The sequence below is a fragment of the Rhinatrema bivittatum genome, chromosome 1 (assembly GCF_901001135.1).
Source record: "Rhinatrema bivittatum chromosome 1, aRhiBiv1.1, whole genome shotgun sequence".
Classification (NCBI taxonomy): Eukaryota; Metazoa; Chordata; class Amphibia; order Gymnophiona; family Rhinatrematidae; genus Rhinatrema; species Rhinatrema bivittatum.
The window spans coordinates 633848088-633861731 of record NC_042615.1 but is presented as its reverse complement, the minus strand read 5'-3'; the positions used below and the strand labels follow the sequence as shown (position 1 = coordinate 633861731).

Genomic DNA, 13644 nt, shown 5'->3' with positions numbered 1-13644 from the left:
CTACCTTTGTGTCCAGGGGGGGGGGGGAAAGAACCACCCTGGGGTTTTCAGCTGATCTGCGTTTTTTGAAGCTAGTTGGCAGACGCCTAGAGCATAAATGGAAAAAGAACGGGAATGCAGGAGGAAAGGCTGCTTTGTCACTAAATATTCCAGGGACTTGAAGGATGTAAGGAAGGTGATTGTTTGTTTATCTAAAGAAAATACATCACATAATGAATCATCTAGTTCCATGTAAGACATGAAACATTTATTTTGTGGATTTGTGTGACCACTTAGGTCATTTTCATGAGAAAATTGTAAAGACCCAGGGGAAGTTAAACCAGACTCTGGCTGAATGTATTGTAATAGAGGAAGGTTGATGGAGAGAAGGGGACACATTTATTTATTTATTTATTTTTTATTTTTATATACCGAAAGTTCCTGTATAAAATACATATCACTCCGGTTCACAGGTAACTGAAATAACTACCGCCGAGTGGCGGTTTACAAGGAACATTTCAAACAAATTTATATGGAATTACATGAAACAAATTAAACGATTTATATGGAGTTACGTGAAACATAACAAACGATTGATCTATAATGGGTAGATAACAAACTAAGTTCAACTTTGAATACATAAATTAAATTAAGCAAATAATAAATAAGGCAGATGAACATTACATTGATGCTACAGGACAGGAGGGTAGATTATTTCTTGATCTTAGCTCTCTGGAAATGCTTGTAGGAAGAGCCAAGTCTTGAGTTTCACTTTAAAAGTGGTATGGCATGGCTCAAGGCGGAGGTCTGGTGGTAGCGAGTTCCAGAGTGACGGGCCCGCTGTGGATAGGGCGCGTTTTCTCAGGGAGGATTTTGCGGGTTGGGTAGGAATAATTTTGAATCTGTCTGTGTTCATAAAATTGTTTTTTGAACATTTCTGACATGTCAAAATCAGTTCTAGATATGTGTCTATCTTATTTGATTAAAAAGCCAGAGGGAACTTACTGGAATGGTTGGAGTGCCTGGGCTTTACGCATTCCTACAATCCATCAAAAGCTAAATACCAGATGAAACCAATAATCATAATGTGAAGCCAGATTTAAGAGGGCATGTCAGAGCAAGTCAAAGAGTAAGCAAGTACTACAAAGGAATGGAATTTGGAAAGGTTCTCAAAGACAGCAGGAGCAGAGACAGAAGTGCCATAAGGTACCAAGAATGGCTTGGAGTGGCAGAAGCAGCACTGGCACTTGAAATTAAAATCAGAAATGGTAGGAATAGAGCAACACAGCAAGAAGATTGGTAGCAAGGCCCCAAGATGTACTGTGAGGGGGTGAGGCAGAAGGAAAAATTGCATCAAAATCCCAAAACACCAAAAGGAGCAAAGCAATACCAGGAGTGACGTGATGGGAATGTGGATCCAGGAGTGAGGCAGCAAGTGTACAAAGATTTTCATGGCAATATCAAGAGTCAGTATCTTTCTTATATCTGATAGGATATTGCATGATGTTTGAGGGCTATCCATCACATGGGTGAGCAGTAGAGCCCTTCAAAACTCTGATGCTTGGTCCCCGCTAGAGCTTATGCCAGTCTCGGCTTGCACCCAGCAGTGTGCCATCAGGGAGAGAGATAAAAGTGTGTAGCATTTGTATTTTTAAAGATGGCGCCGGCCATCCAGTGCTCCTACCATGTGACAGGGGCCGGCCAATGGCACAGATACCCTGTCACATGGTAAGGGCAAAGGGCCATCGGCACCATTTTGATTAGTGGCAGCCGACGGCCCGGAGCAGGAGATCGCTCCTGGGAGCGGGAGATTGCTCTAGGGACCCCCACTGGACCACCAGGTACCTGTGAAAAGTTTTTTGGGGGGTCAGGAGGGTGGAGGAGGCTAAGGGGTCAGTTTTAAAGGGTTGGGGTGGGTTTTTTTTTATCGGGCCATCTGCACCATTTTTATTAGTGGCAGCCGACGGCCTGAGAGTGGGCGATTGGTCCTGGGGCTTCCACTGGACCACTAGGTGATTTTAAAACGTGTTGGGGGGGGTTTGGGAGGGTGGGGGAAGGTAAGGGATTAGTTTTAAAGGGTTGGGGTGGGTTTAGGGGTTGATTTGGTGTGCCGGTTTTCCCGCCCTCCCCCCAAATAACTCCCGTTAGTGGGCACAAACCCGATTAACGATTTTTCACAATGAATTGGGGGAATTTCTTTTGTATCGCACTCTTTAACGATTTTTGACGATTTAAAAAATATCGGACGATATTTTAAATCATCAAAAAACGATTCACATCCGTAATACAGAATACCACCCCATTTCCTCCAAGGTATGTTGCTGCTGTAGTTGCATGATAGGAAGCTGCTGACTTTCCACCTGACTTGTGGAAGAAGACATGGGATCAGCTTTGGATCTATGGCTTTGAGTAGTAAAAGGGGTGCCAAGGCTGGAACTGCTGCTCTTCCCTGTTGCCAATACAAGCATGTGCTGCTTCTGCAGGTGATACTGCATACCAGTGTTTGTAAGATACTCCAGTATTTTCCATCAGCTGATGGCGTTATTGAAGTTAATATACTGAGCAAAGTGCATGTCCTCCCTCACTTTAAAATAATTCCAGACCAGGGATGTTTGGCACAATTTCTTCTCTACATCCTGGGTGGGCTGATGCTGGTACAGAGTTGAGATTAAGGGTGGGCCATGAGGAAAAAGACAAGGGTCATCAATCATGCTCTATACCTGCACTGCTTGCTCTTTCTGATGGTTTTTCTCAACACTGTCAGTATCATCTATCTTCCCCCATTAGCTCACTGAAGGATAAGATACTACATATTAGACCTTCCACATTTTCTACATCTACTTTCTCTTCGATCAATATCTTCTGATTCAGGGAGTCCCAGACAAGAATTTTGTTCACAATTAGCTATTGAAAATACTGCCTCCATTACATCAAAAGCAGTAATCATCGAGGAGTTTGCTGCTGGTTTTGGGCATTGCACTTCTGCTGCACCTGTCTTTGCCCCTGTGTTACAGATTGAGTTCTTGCCACTGCTTAGGAAGCACAGAACCAACTTGCCAACCAAAGGGGCCATTGTAATAAAGCGTGCTCAGCCAGTGTACAGGTTTACACGTGGTTGGATATGCGTTTTGGATGCGTTAGACTAGGATCCAATGCAATAAGGAGAGTAGCGCATCAAAACACGCACCCAAACAAATGTGTAGCCGATAGTGCTCATCACATGTAAATCCCATGTAGATGAGGCTATTAGCTATTACCCTCAATGCAAAACATTGCAGGGCATCCAGCGCACGCTTTTTAATGCAGCAAATGTTTCTTCAGCCCTGGAAGCGGCGTTGTCAATCCGCAAGTCAAAGGCTCGTGAGAAATTATACAATATGGTCCTCTCTGTTTCCTCCTTAGTTAGTGTCATTGTAACACTTAAATTTAATGTTTGCAGTGTTTAAAAATAAAAGTGTATGGGCTTGATTTAGAAAAAAGAATTCTGGACCGCACAATGTACACTCACAATGTACATGCACAATAGCAAGGGGCTCTTAGCTATGGACATCCAGCAACCTCAGCAAAATCGGCCGGAAGCAGGATAGAAACGGATGCTCGCATTGAGTGCCAGTTTTAATTGTGGGCACCTGATGCATTTAAGTGCTAGGGATGCACAATTCTTCCCTAGCACACACTTTTTTATATAGTGCATCTGGTGCCCAGGGGATGTGGCTGTGTGTGTGTGTGTGTGGGCTGTGCGTGGCTGTGCATGTGTGGGCTCAATACAAGTGCCCGTTTTAACATGGGTCTTATTGAGTTGGCCAGAGAGTTAGTAGCAGCAGCTTGCTAGTGCTGGCTGACATAAATTCAGTCTCTCTCTCTTTTTCCAGAGCAATTCTGTGTGCAAAAATGCCTCTGTATCTCTCTTTCCCCACCCCCAATTATACACAGACATATATACAGTGTATGTGTGCACACTGCTGACTGACTCCATTTGCACAAACAAAACAACTGCTAGAAACAGAACCAAGAAGGCTGACAAGGCTTAGTTTTATCCACTTCAATTTATAGCAGATAAATTCCCTGCACTGCCTCATCAGATAGAGACATAAAAATCATTGGTACTGCTTCAGTCTCCACTCCACTCCTACCCTGCCTCCAGTGAATACAGAAATCAGTACCACTGCCTTTGTCTTTCAGTTCAATGAATGAGACTATTGAAAGCAGCCTACTTTAACTCTCAGAGAGCTACTGAAAAGAGATCCTTCTCTGCTAAATGAATCCGTGTAAATCATTTATTTTTTGGCTCATGGTTAGACCTTTTTTGTCTGAAGATGTCAGGGTCACTTGACCCAGATGCTTCACCATGATTTGTCCTCCATCCGGCCTCCTTGCAAATTGTACTGTCTCAGCTCCGATGAGACTTCTATGTCATACAGGCAAGAGGGTTTGCTGTAGATACCAATTATCCCCTAAATGCAACTGTGACTTGCTGAGAACAGCCATGGATTTCAATGTGGCACAGCCTTGAATGGGAACACATTTTTGTTAAATTTGTGGGCATCCACCATTTATTTCAGGGGTCCCAAATGAAACAAAAAATGGACTCATTCATTTTATTATACCCATTCATTAAAAAAAAAAATGCTAATCCCACCCTGGGAAATCTCTAATGAATTGTGCTTCAGCATTGCTACCTTTCATCTGTTTTTCAAGCATTTTTGGAAATGAGTAGTTTAACTATCAGTTAGAGATGATATTGATTTGTATAGTTTACTTTGAAGAAAAAATGTGACAGTAGTTAATATTACTATTCAGAATATATTTGCAATTGCAGCAATATGTGAACACCTACGCAAGAACAGTAGGATGAAAATTCTATACATGATTCCCTATGCTCATTTACAGCATCTAATTAAGAACTGTATTGCTTAATTACTCAATTGTGCTGGGGAAAAACAATGAAGGTTCACCTTGAAAATAAAATTAAAATATGCATAGTAAGACTTAATTACTGACAAGTTGGGCTTCTGTGTTTGAGGTTAAAGTTTCTTCCAGCAACTTGGTTTGATCCCCATATGGAGCCCCTTGATCTCAGTATCTTCAAGCTCCAGAACAGGGGAAATTGTTACTGCAATATAGTGGTGTCTGCTGGATAACTAATGTTTGCTTATATCTGTGATATTACAGGTAGATAAAAGTAACAGAGCTTAAGTGGACAAAACATCATATATGCTAATAGGAATGCTTAAAATCACCATAGATTTAGTCCTGCCAGGCAAGCATGATGGTATGCAAAGCTAATGAAAGTTGAGACATAACTTAATATCCAGGAGACAGTGAGAGAGAGAGGGGCTAAACTCTTGTTATTGCAATGCAGTGCTTCCAAAAGCTGTCTTGAGGATTCCACAGCCAGACAGATTTTCTGATTATCCACTATTGTTTATTTCTTCTTTTTTTTTATGCCACCCATTTAGAATGGCTTGAGATAAATTAGCATATATTGAGTCCTCAATGCATGCAAATGTATCTCATGCATATTCATTGTGGATATCCTGAAACCCAACTGACTGTAGGGATGTATTTTGAAATGACTTAGACAATGTCAACAACACTGTATCCTTTCATATTGTTTTAAAAATGAAACAATAGGGAAAACCCCCACAAATCTGGTTTTATTTTCTATTATGTTAAGTATGCACTATTTCTGAATAGCACACACTGGGGCAGATTTTGAAAGCAGCGCACGCGGGGTATATTTGTGCGCTCTACCCGGCGGGCACAAATGTACACCCAATTTTATAACATGCAAAATAGGCTCGGCGTGCACGGGGGGGGGGGGGGGGGGAGTGGAGGGGTTAAAGGGTTACACACGTAACCCTTTGAAAATCTCCCCCACTATTTGCAATAGTGCACTATTCAGAAATGTTGCATACTATTTTCTGAAACCTATAAAAATAACAACAAAAAAAGATGCCCCCTCACCCTCTGAATGATACAGAATTTGAACCTCCAATGAAACAAAATGAAACAATACAATACAATATTTTTTGGCCTGCACATACATTTTTTTGTTTATTAATGTGTTCATTTAGAATCTCTTGTTTGCTACATCCCCAATACAAGTATTGCCTAAGGCAGTGAACCATGTGAATCCAGTGATTGAAGGAGACTGAGTTGTGACAATATATACCTCTTAAATTTAATTCTTTCCGCTTAGTTTGAAAATAAGAGATGGCAAGAGAGAAAATGAATAAGAATTGGAAAGAATATTTCTGACCTACTATACATCCATCAAAAAAGGTAAATAAACAAATACATGTTTGTGGGATAGGAGTTCTGCTTTCCAGGCTCGCTGGAAAACCACGTCATGGAAAGAAAAAACTCCATTGCCATCTCTAACTGGTTTTTCCTTAACACCTACTCTTAGTATAAAGAAAATGTTTGACCGCAGCATATGTACAGCCCCCAGCTAACAGGAAGTCAGCAGGAAACATCTAGTGCAAGCTTTTCTGCAGCCCCAGAATAGCTCATGACCTACTTGCTTTTCACACCTAGGTAGCTCAGTACCATTGCCTCATGACCAGCTAATGACCTCCCCCCTCCCTGCCTGAAGACTGACCGCTTGCACCTACTGCCCACTTGCACCCACGTAGTAAAAGGTCAGCATAAACATTTATGTGGAAATATTGTAGCAGGAAAATATGTGACGTATGTATCATATCAAATACTATGAGATCATTTACAATAAAAGAGCAGCCTTCCCAAAAGCCTGGGAGAGCACGCTTCACCCTGAAGACCGTCTGAGGTGTTTTCATTGCGACACATGTTTAAGCAATGGTTCTTTGATTTGTGAAAGAAAATTTATTGGTATGGGTGTTGGCTATAGATGTAACATCTTCTGCTTTTCCTCCTGCCAATTAATTAATTGATTGATTCACCAATTAATTAATCTTAATCTACCAAATGGGGCTAACGGCCTTGATAAACCAGTTTCAGAAAGCAATGAAAGAAAAACCTGAGTGAGAATCAGTGAGTGTGTGAATGGATCCAGGAGTCTGCACATGTTTATGGATGGATGGCTCTGAAAAGGAACATACTAGTGTTGCTGCTACTGCTGCCATTTACTGCTAAGAAAGTAGTTATGTTTAGTGCTGGTTTTTGTTTTAGTAGATTATTTTTTTTTCATTAGGAACTCAGTTTCACTGGGGCCTTCATTTACGTATTGTGTTAGAAAAAAATCAGCCATCCACAATTACTTAGAGGTCAGTATTCAGAGGATTTCTCTGGATACATTTTGAAATTATTTGGATAAACCCAGAGTTTTACATTTTCTGCCCCACTCACACTTAAATTTTGTCTGGACAATTTGTTACCCACAAAGAATTGTCCCTGAATACAAAGAGGTGGTGTGTGCAGTGTTCCCAGGACACTGTTCCATTTTGGTCATGCAGCACCAATATTCAAAGTTAGTTGAGTAAGTCTGGTCAGACAGATATCCATCCTAAAGTTATACAGATATTGTATCTGGTGTATTCAGAGGAACCCTTATCTTGTATGGTTCACTGAATATCTGGTTAAAGTTATCTGGTAACTTTATTTGGATAACCTTTCTGCTCCCCATTTTACTCAAGTCAGTTGATTTGGAAATTTTTGTTTTTAACATTTGTTTTATATGTTAAAAAAGGCAAGGGACTCTGCATAGTTTCTACATATCTATGTATAGAAGCTTTCATGTATAGCAGAACTCTATTAATCAAGCCACATGACAATTAAACTGCATATTCTTAAGGTTAAGAGTGTAAGGTTTCATATGAATATGTAAAATAAACGCTTTCAATTAAAAGCAGAGCTGTAAATCCAAGGTATTTAAATACCTGAAAAGCTATAAAACCAAACCTCTTCAAAGGAAATAAGTTCTAGAAAAATTAATTCAATGTATGAGGCTTCAAAAGAGAGGATGTAGGAGTAACATCAGAAAATATTTCTTCCTGGAAGAGTTTCTGGATGCATGGAATGGCCTTCCAGTAGTGGATGTGAAGACAAAAACAGTAGCAGAAATTCAAGAAAGCATGGGATAGAGTGAGGGAAAAGACTGAGATCAACTGGGGTCTGGCATTGCACCAGAAATATATTAGGCAGACTAACTGGACCTTTCAGTTCTTAGCTATATGTTTCTGGTTTCAGGTAATTCCTATGGAATATGTAACGATGGATGAAGGGCTTGCTGAAAATTATGGTTTATTACATTGGAGATTTTACAGCACTATTGGGCATGCTAGGAATAGAATACTATACAGAATGTCCTTAACGTTCATAATAAGATGGTCTCTTAAGACATAGGAATCTGTTTACTAAACTGTGATAATGTGTTTGTTTGCGGTAAAAAGCCTCATGAGCATATTAAATGGAAATAATGTATGGAATTTACATTTATTACAAACTTACAAAAGCTGTTTCTTAGGCAAAGGAGCACCAGGGGTCAGTCCCCCCTGCTCCTGACACATGATGATGCACAATACTTATGGGGTGAACACGGGGGATCCATACGGTGGAAGGAGGAGCCCACTCAGGTGGGTCCAATTTTTCATAATGGGTGTGGCTTAGAAGTAGAGGATGGGCTTCAAACAGGCTAATTTGTTACCCATTTATGAGCTGCAAGATGGTGGAGAGTTCCCTACCAGGGATTTTGTGCATGGGATGGGAGGCATTTTACAGGGCCACGATTGTGCATTGCTAAGGCTTGGAATGCAGAAAGTTCCAACTGATGCAACACAAGAAATACATCCACAGGATTTATTAATCTGCAATATTTAGATAAGGAAGTGGGTCCCATAGCCTCTCAATCTATCAGTCCAAGACTGGCTTAAGCTCTTTTGTCCTGATATCACCTTCCCCTCCCAGGAGTGATCTCTGAGTATCTCAAGAACCCAACAGATCCAGGTTCAGTCACTATACAGTAATATGCCTAGTGGGTATATTTTATTTTCATCCTGGGGCAAAACTAGGCATGGGGTTGCTTTGACAACAATATACCCACTTCAAGGGTGGGATACTGGCAGGGTTCAGTACAGAAGTTAATGAAATGAAAATACAATGTAGTTAATATTCATTTTTTTTCATCTAAATTTGGAACATAGCCAAACAAACCATAGGTTTTCAAAATCCCATGCATGACTACCTCCAAGTTATCTGATTAAGTTGTTAGCTGTATAAGAACATCCCTAAATAAAGCAGATAAATTTATCTGGCTGACTGGGATTTTATTTGGCTATTCAGTGGAGCACCTAATCCACAGTGCTACTACTACTTGGACATGCTATCTAGCTAACTGTAGTCAGATAATTTTTCCTTTTCCTACCCTGCTGAATATTGGGCTCAATGTTTAGTACAGGCATATATAGAAAATTATTTCCAGTGTCTGCAGAATGAAGCATGACACTAGGATCAGTCTTGGCAGATATATATCTGGAGTAGGCTTGGCAGTCCTGGAGTCAGGATCTAGTTAGGAGACTAGATCCAATTTATAGACACAAAGTCAGGATCTGGCATGGAGTCAGGATCTAGATTGGAAAATACAAATACAGGATACAACATGGAATCAGGATCAAGCATTGAGTCACGGTCCTGAAGAGGATCAAACTGAGATAGCATGAAGTATGGATCAAAAGCCAGCACAGTGTCAGAATCAGGGTCCGGTTCACCAGGCAGGGATTCATAATTTAGCATTGAGTATGGTTCTGGCATGGGATTAAGTTTAAAATTGGCAGGCACTGAATTAGGATCTAGCCTGGAATCAGGAGCAGGAGCAGGTTGCCCAGGCATTCACTCAGTATCCAGGCTGGAGTCAGTATCAAGAGCAGGCTGGCCAGGTACCAATTCAGGATCCACTACTAGCTTGGAGTCAGCAGCAGGAGTCAGCAAGGCATCACCTGTAATACCCCCACATGGACTTAGGATTCTCCAAATCTTCAACTTGAGAGCCCCCTCCCATGGATATAGAGTCTTCTACATCTCCTGTTGTAGTCTCCCCCCCCCCTTCCCCAAGACATGGGGGTTCAGTGCTGCATTAACATCTCCAGAGTCAGATGTCCTGGAGCATAGCTGTCAGGGACTCAACAGGAGCTGAAGACTGGAGCCAGGACTGGCTCTGGCTTCATCTCTAAAGAGGAACTAGGGATGTGAATCGTTTTTTGACGATTTAAAATATTGTCCGATATATTTTAAATCGTCAAAAATCGTTAGGGCCACGATACAATACCAATTCCCCCGATTTATCGTCAAAAAATCGTAAATCGGGGGAAGGGGGAGGGCAGGAAAACCCCCAGGTAATTTAAGGCATTTGGGGGGGGGGGTTCGGGAGGGTGGGGGATTTAATTTAAAGGGTCAGGGTGGGTTTTAGGGTGTTTTAGTGTGCCGGTTTTCCTGCCCTCCCCCTTCCCCCGATTTAGCTACGGACCGTCGCTGGACCCCCAGGTAATTTAAGGCATTTGGGGGGGGGGGGGTTCGGGAGGGTGGGGGATTTCATTTAAAGGGTCAGGGTGGGTTTTAGGGGGTTTTAGTGTGCCGGTTCACGATTTTAACGATTTTCACGATACTCTAAACACCCAAACGGCGACGATACGATTCCCTCCCCCTCCCAGCCGAAATCGATCGTTGAGACGATCGAGGACACGATTCACATCTCTAAGAGGAACTTCATTTTACCTAGGTCATTTGATGGTCTAGCATCCCCTTCATAGTTCAAACACATTGCGTTATCGAGAATAGCTTAATATTAACTGTTGCCATGTTCAAGACAGCAGTAGGAAATGTCCAGGTTTACATATTTGTACTTGGAGCTTCACACAGGAATTCAAAGTAAACAGTCCAAGGTGTGGTATGCTATTTCATATATGAAATTTCAAATCCCAGATTTCTCATTCAGAAAATAAATCAAAAAAACAAAAGCCTAGTTCACTTTTAGCACTGACAATGCTTGCATTAATTCCCTCTCTCCGGGGTAAGAACAGAACATTTATCCCAACAGCAAAACATTTCAGCTAGACTTTTAAAAATAATTTTCCTTCTATTGATTATGGCAGTCAGGGCTCCATTCACTGCTAATCCCAGCCAGTTCTAAGAACTAGTGGCAGGGGAAGGGTCGTCTGCAAAATAGTCAGGTTAGAGGACCTTTCCAGGTATAATCACATTAGGATTAGAGATTCCAGAACTGGACTTTTTTCAGGCACACATAAAACAAGACCTGACTTACATATTGTAACAAAATCAATTACAGTACATTCAGCCTTAGAATTTCACAGGTTAACACAGAGCAGGGTTTCTGGTTTGAAACATCAGGGGCCTCCTTTGGGTCCTTTCAATGGCTCCCCAGCCTTCAAATTGCAGAAAACACTGGAGTATTTCCAAAAATCGTGCTTACTTGGCTTTTGACTAATTCCCTTGCTTAAGGCATGGGGGCTGCTTTGACAATAATACACCCACCCAAAGATTGGGGCATTGGTCGCATATAAGCCTTTCAATAATCAATGGCTCACAGGAATGAATGGAGTCCCTCGTGCCAGCAGTCCACTGGTTCAACACCAGCTTAGGCTATTTTTCCCTGATGCCTGCATGCCCCCACCAGGTATGTAATGGGTCTGACATATGTATATAATTACCCATAAGAAAAATCACTTTTAATATAATTAACAGAAATATAACTTTCAAAGTAAAGACATTTCATAGTAAGGATAAGGATCAACTTTTCTGTATAACCTTATGGGAAATAACAGAATCCCTTACTTGGACACACTGTTATCATTGACCAGTACAATGAATCCTTTCAGCTTCACACATTGCCATAGGCCCTGATAATTTGCCTATGATAGAAACTCACAAGTCACTAAGGTATGGTTCTGAGTTTTACCCATAGTGGTATACAGAAATGAAGAAATGTCTTTGTGGATGTGCCATAATGTGCAAGAATAAAAGGTTACATTATAGGGTTAAATGAAATCTAATTTTGAACTAGTAGTAGAGACAAGAGGGAGGAAAAGCAGCATTGCACTTGGATTTTTGGAAAAGGTCACAATGAGCCTGGAGCTTTTGTGTTGGAGTTGATTAAGCTTTACCATTTGCTTCTTCATCCTGGGTTCTGATAAAGCCAAGTTCATGGACTTTGAGGATACTTGCATGATTTAAACTGAAAATTGCCCCTTGACCCTGAATTAGCTCATGTATTGTTTTACTGTTCATACGTTAAAAAGTAAACACATTTATTATTCAGTTTGTATGGGACTAAAACAATCTAGTAGATCAAATATTAAACCAGGAAACAGTTTCTAAGTTTGGATGCCAAAAATACAGCATGCACTTTTCTACAATCATTTCTTTCACTTCCCGCTTAAATGAGAATTTAGAACAAAATATACTATTCAGATTAGCTATATGTATAATCTTTAGAATTTCATTACTGTTGCTAGAATCTAAGTAGCATTCTGAAAAAAATATGCAGTTTTTAATAACGAAAGATTCTTTTCCAGTTTCCTTGATTGTTTCTAAAGAGACAAATTAGGAGGAATTCCTTATTGAATAGTGCCTTTACTAAGGATTCCACTAGATTAGAATCTCTATCCAGTGGGCACTGATAGTAGCAAGTCATTATTAGAAAGAATAAGAATATATTCATGCTCTATAGCCACAGCTATGGCTAGGTACCAAGATGTCACTCATACATTCTTCCAACCAAAACTTCTTTATTGCACATGTCAAGCTGACCCGCTGAGAAGGGAAATGTATTGAAATTTCTTGTGTAGAACCCTGTTGTGAGTTGTATTACTCATTTTATGTTGACTAATCCTTTCAATAGTGATCCTGGATGTGGTTGAAAGTTATTACTAAGGTGCTTTTGTTATATCTCCTGTGCATAATATTATGGCTCCTAAAGTCTTCTGTATGTGGGAAGAACCATAATAGTATATGCCTTGCTAGCAGCCTTCCTATACTTTGACAAAAAGTTCTACTTTTATACAGTGTTAAATCTCATTAGTTTCAAAAGCCATTGAATTCAATAATAGTATTTGTTATTTTGTTTAACTAGGAGGAATTAGTTCTCTATACTTGATTCTATTTGCCACTGCATAGTGATTTTAAACTATTGTACCCTTTTTCACAAAAAGTAATAGAATGCAGTTCACTTCGATTGCTGTACCCTTTTTTTACTCAGAACTCAGGGTGCAGTCTACAGGCTATTTTCCATTTAAAAAGAAAACACACAATTAAGGAAAACCAGCATTTGCTTTGCTTATTGTCAATAAAAGGAAATATATTTAGCAAGTATGGATTTTTATAGTGAAAAACAAAATTCAGCTAAGGGAATGCACCCATTTTGGAGTTAACATGGATTCAAAAAGGAAATATCTATCTTATGTATTCAGAGAATTTAGTAATACAAGACGATTTATTAAGTTCAATCGTTTTTTAGTTCAAACATTTGGGCAATGTTTTTGATAAGAAAAGAAAAATCCATTAATCCAGGATCAGTTCAAGGGTATTAGATGCCCAAGATGAGCCTTCAGTCTTGCGCTCCTCTATCCCCTCCTCCACAGAGATTTACCCACTGGCAGCATTGGTCTTCATGAAGCTCTACCCCTTCCCAATCTCCTCCTTACACATTACCCAACATCTTCCTTTTTTGCCCCC

At 40.4% G+C, this 13644-nt stretch overlaps 1 long non-coding RNA gene across 3 annotated transcripts in view; it reads left to right on the top strand.

Annotated features, from left to right (window-relative positions):
- LOC115081740 overlaps positions 1–13644 on the top strand; it is a 277577-nt gene that overhangs the window by 33165 nt on the left and 230768 nt on the right. Inside the window, exon 2 of one of the 3 annotated variants that reach the window (XR_003853868.1) lies at positions 6182–6264. The exons of the other annotated variants lie outside the window; for them this stretch is intronic. This is a non-coding gene — a long non-coding RNA (uncharacterized LOC115081740). The remainder of the gene's footprint in view (positions 1–6181; positions 6265–13644) is intronic. 3 annotated transcript variants of the gene reach the window in all.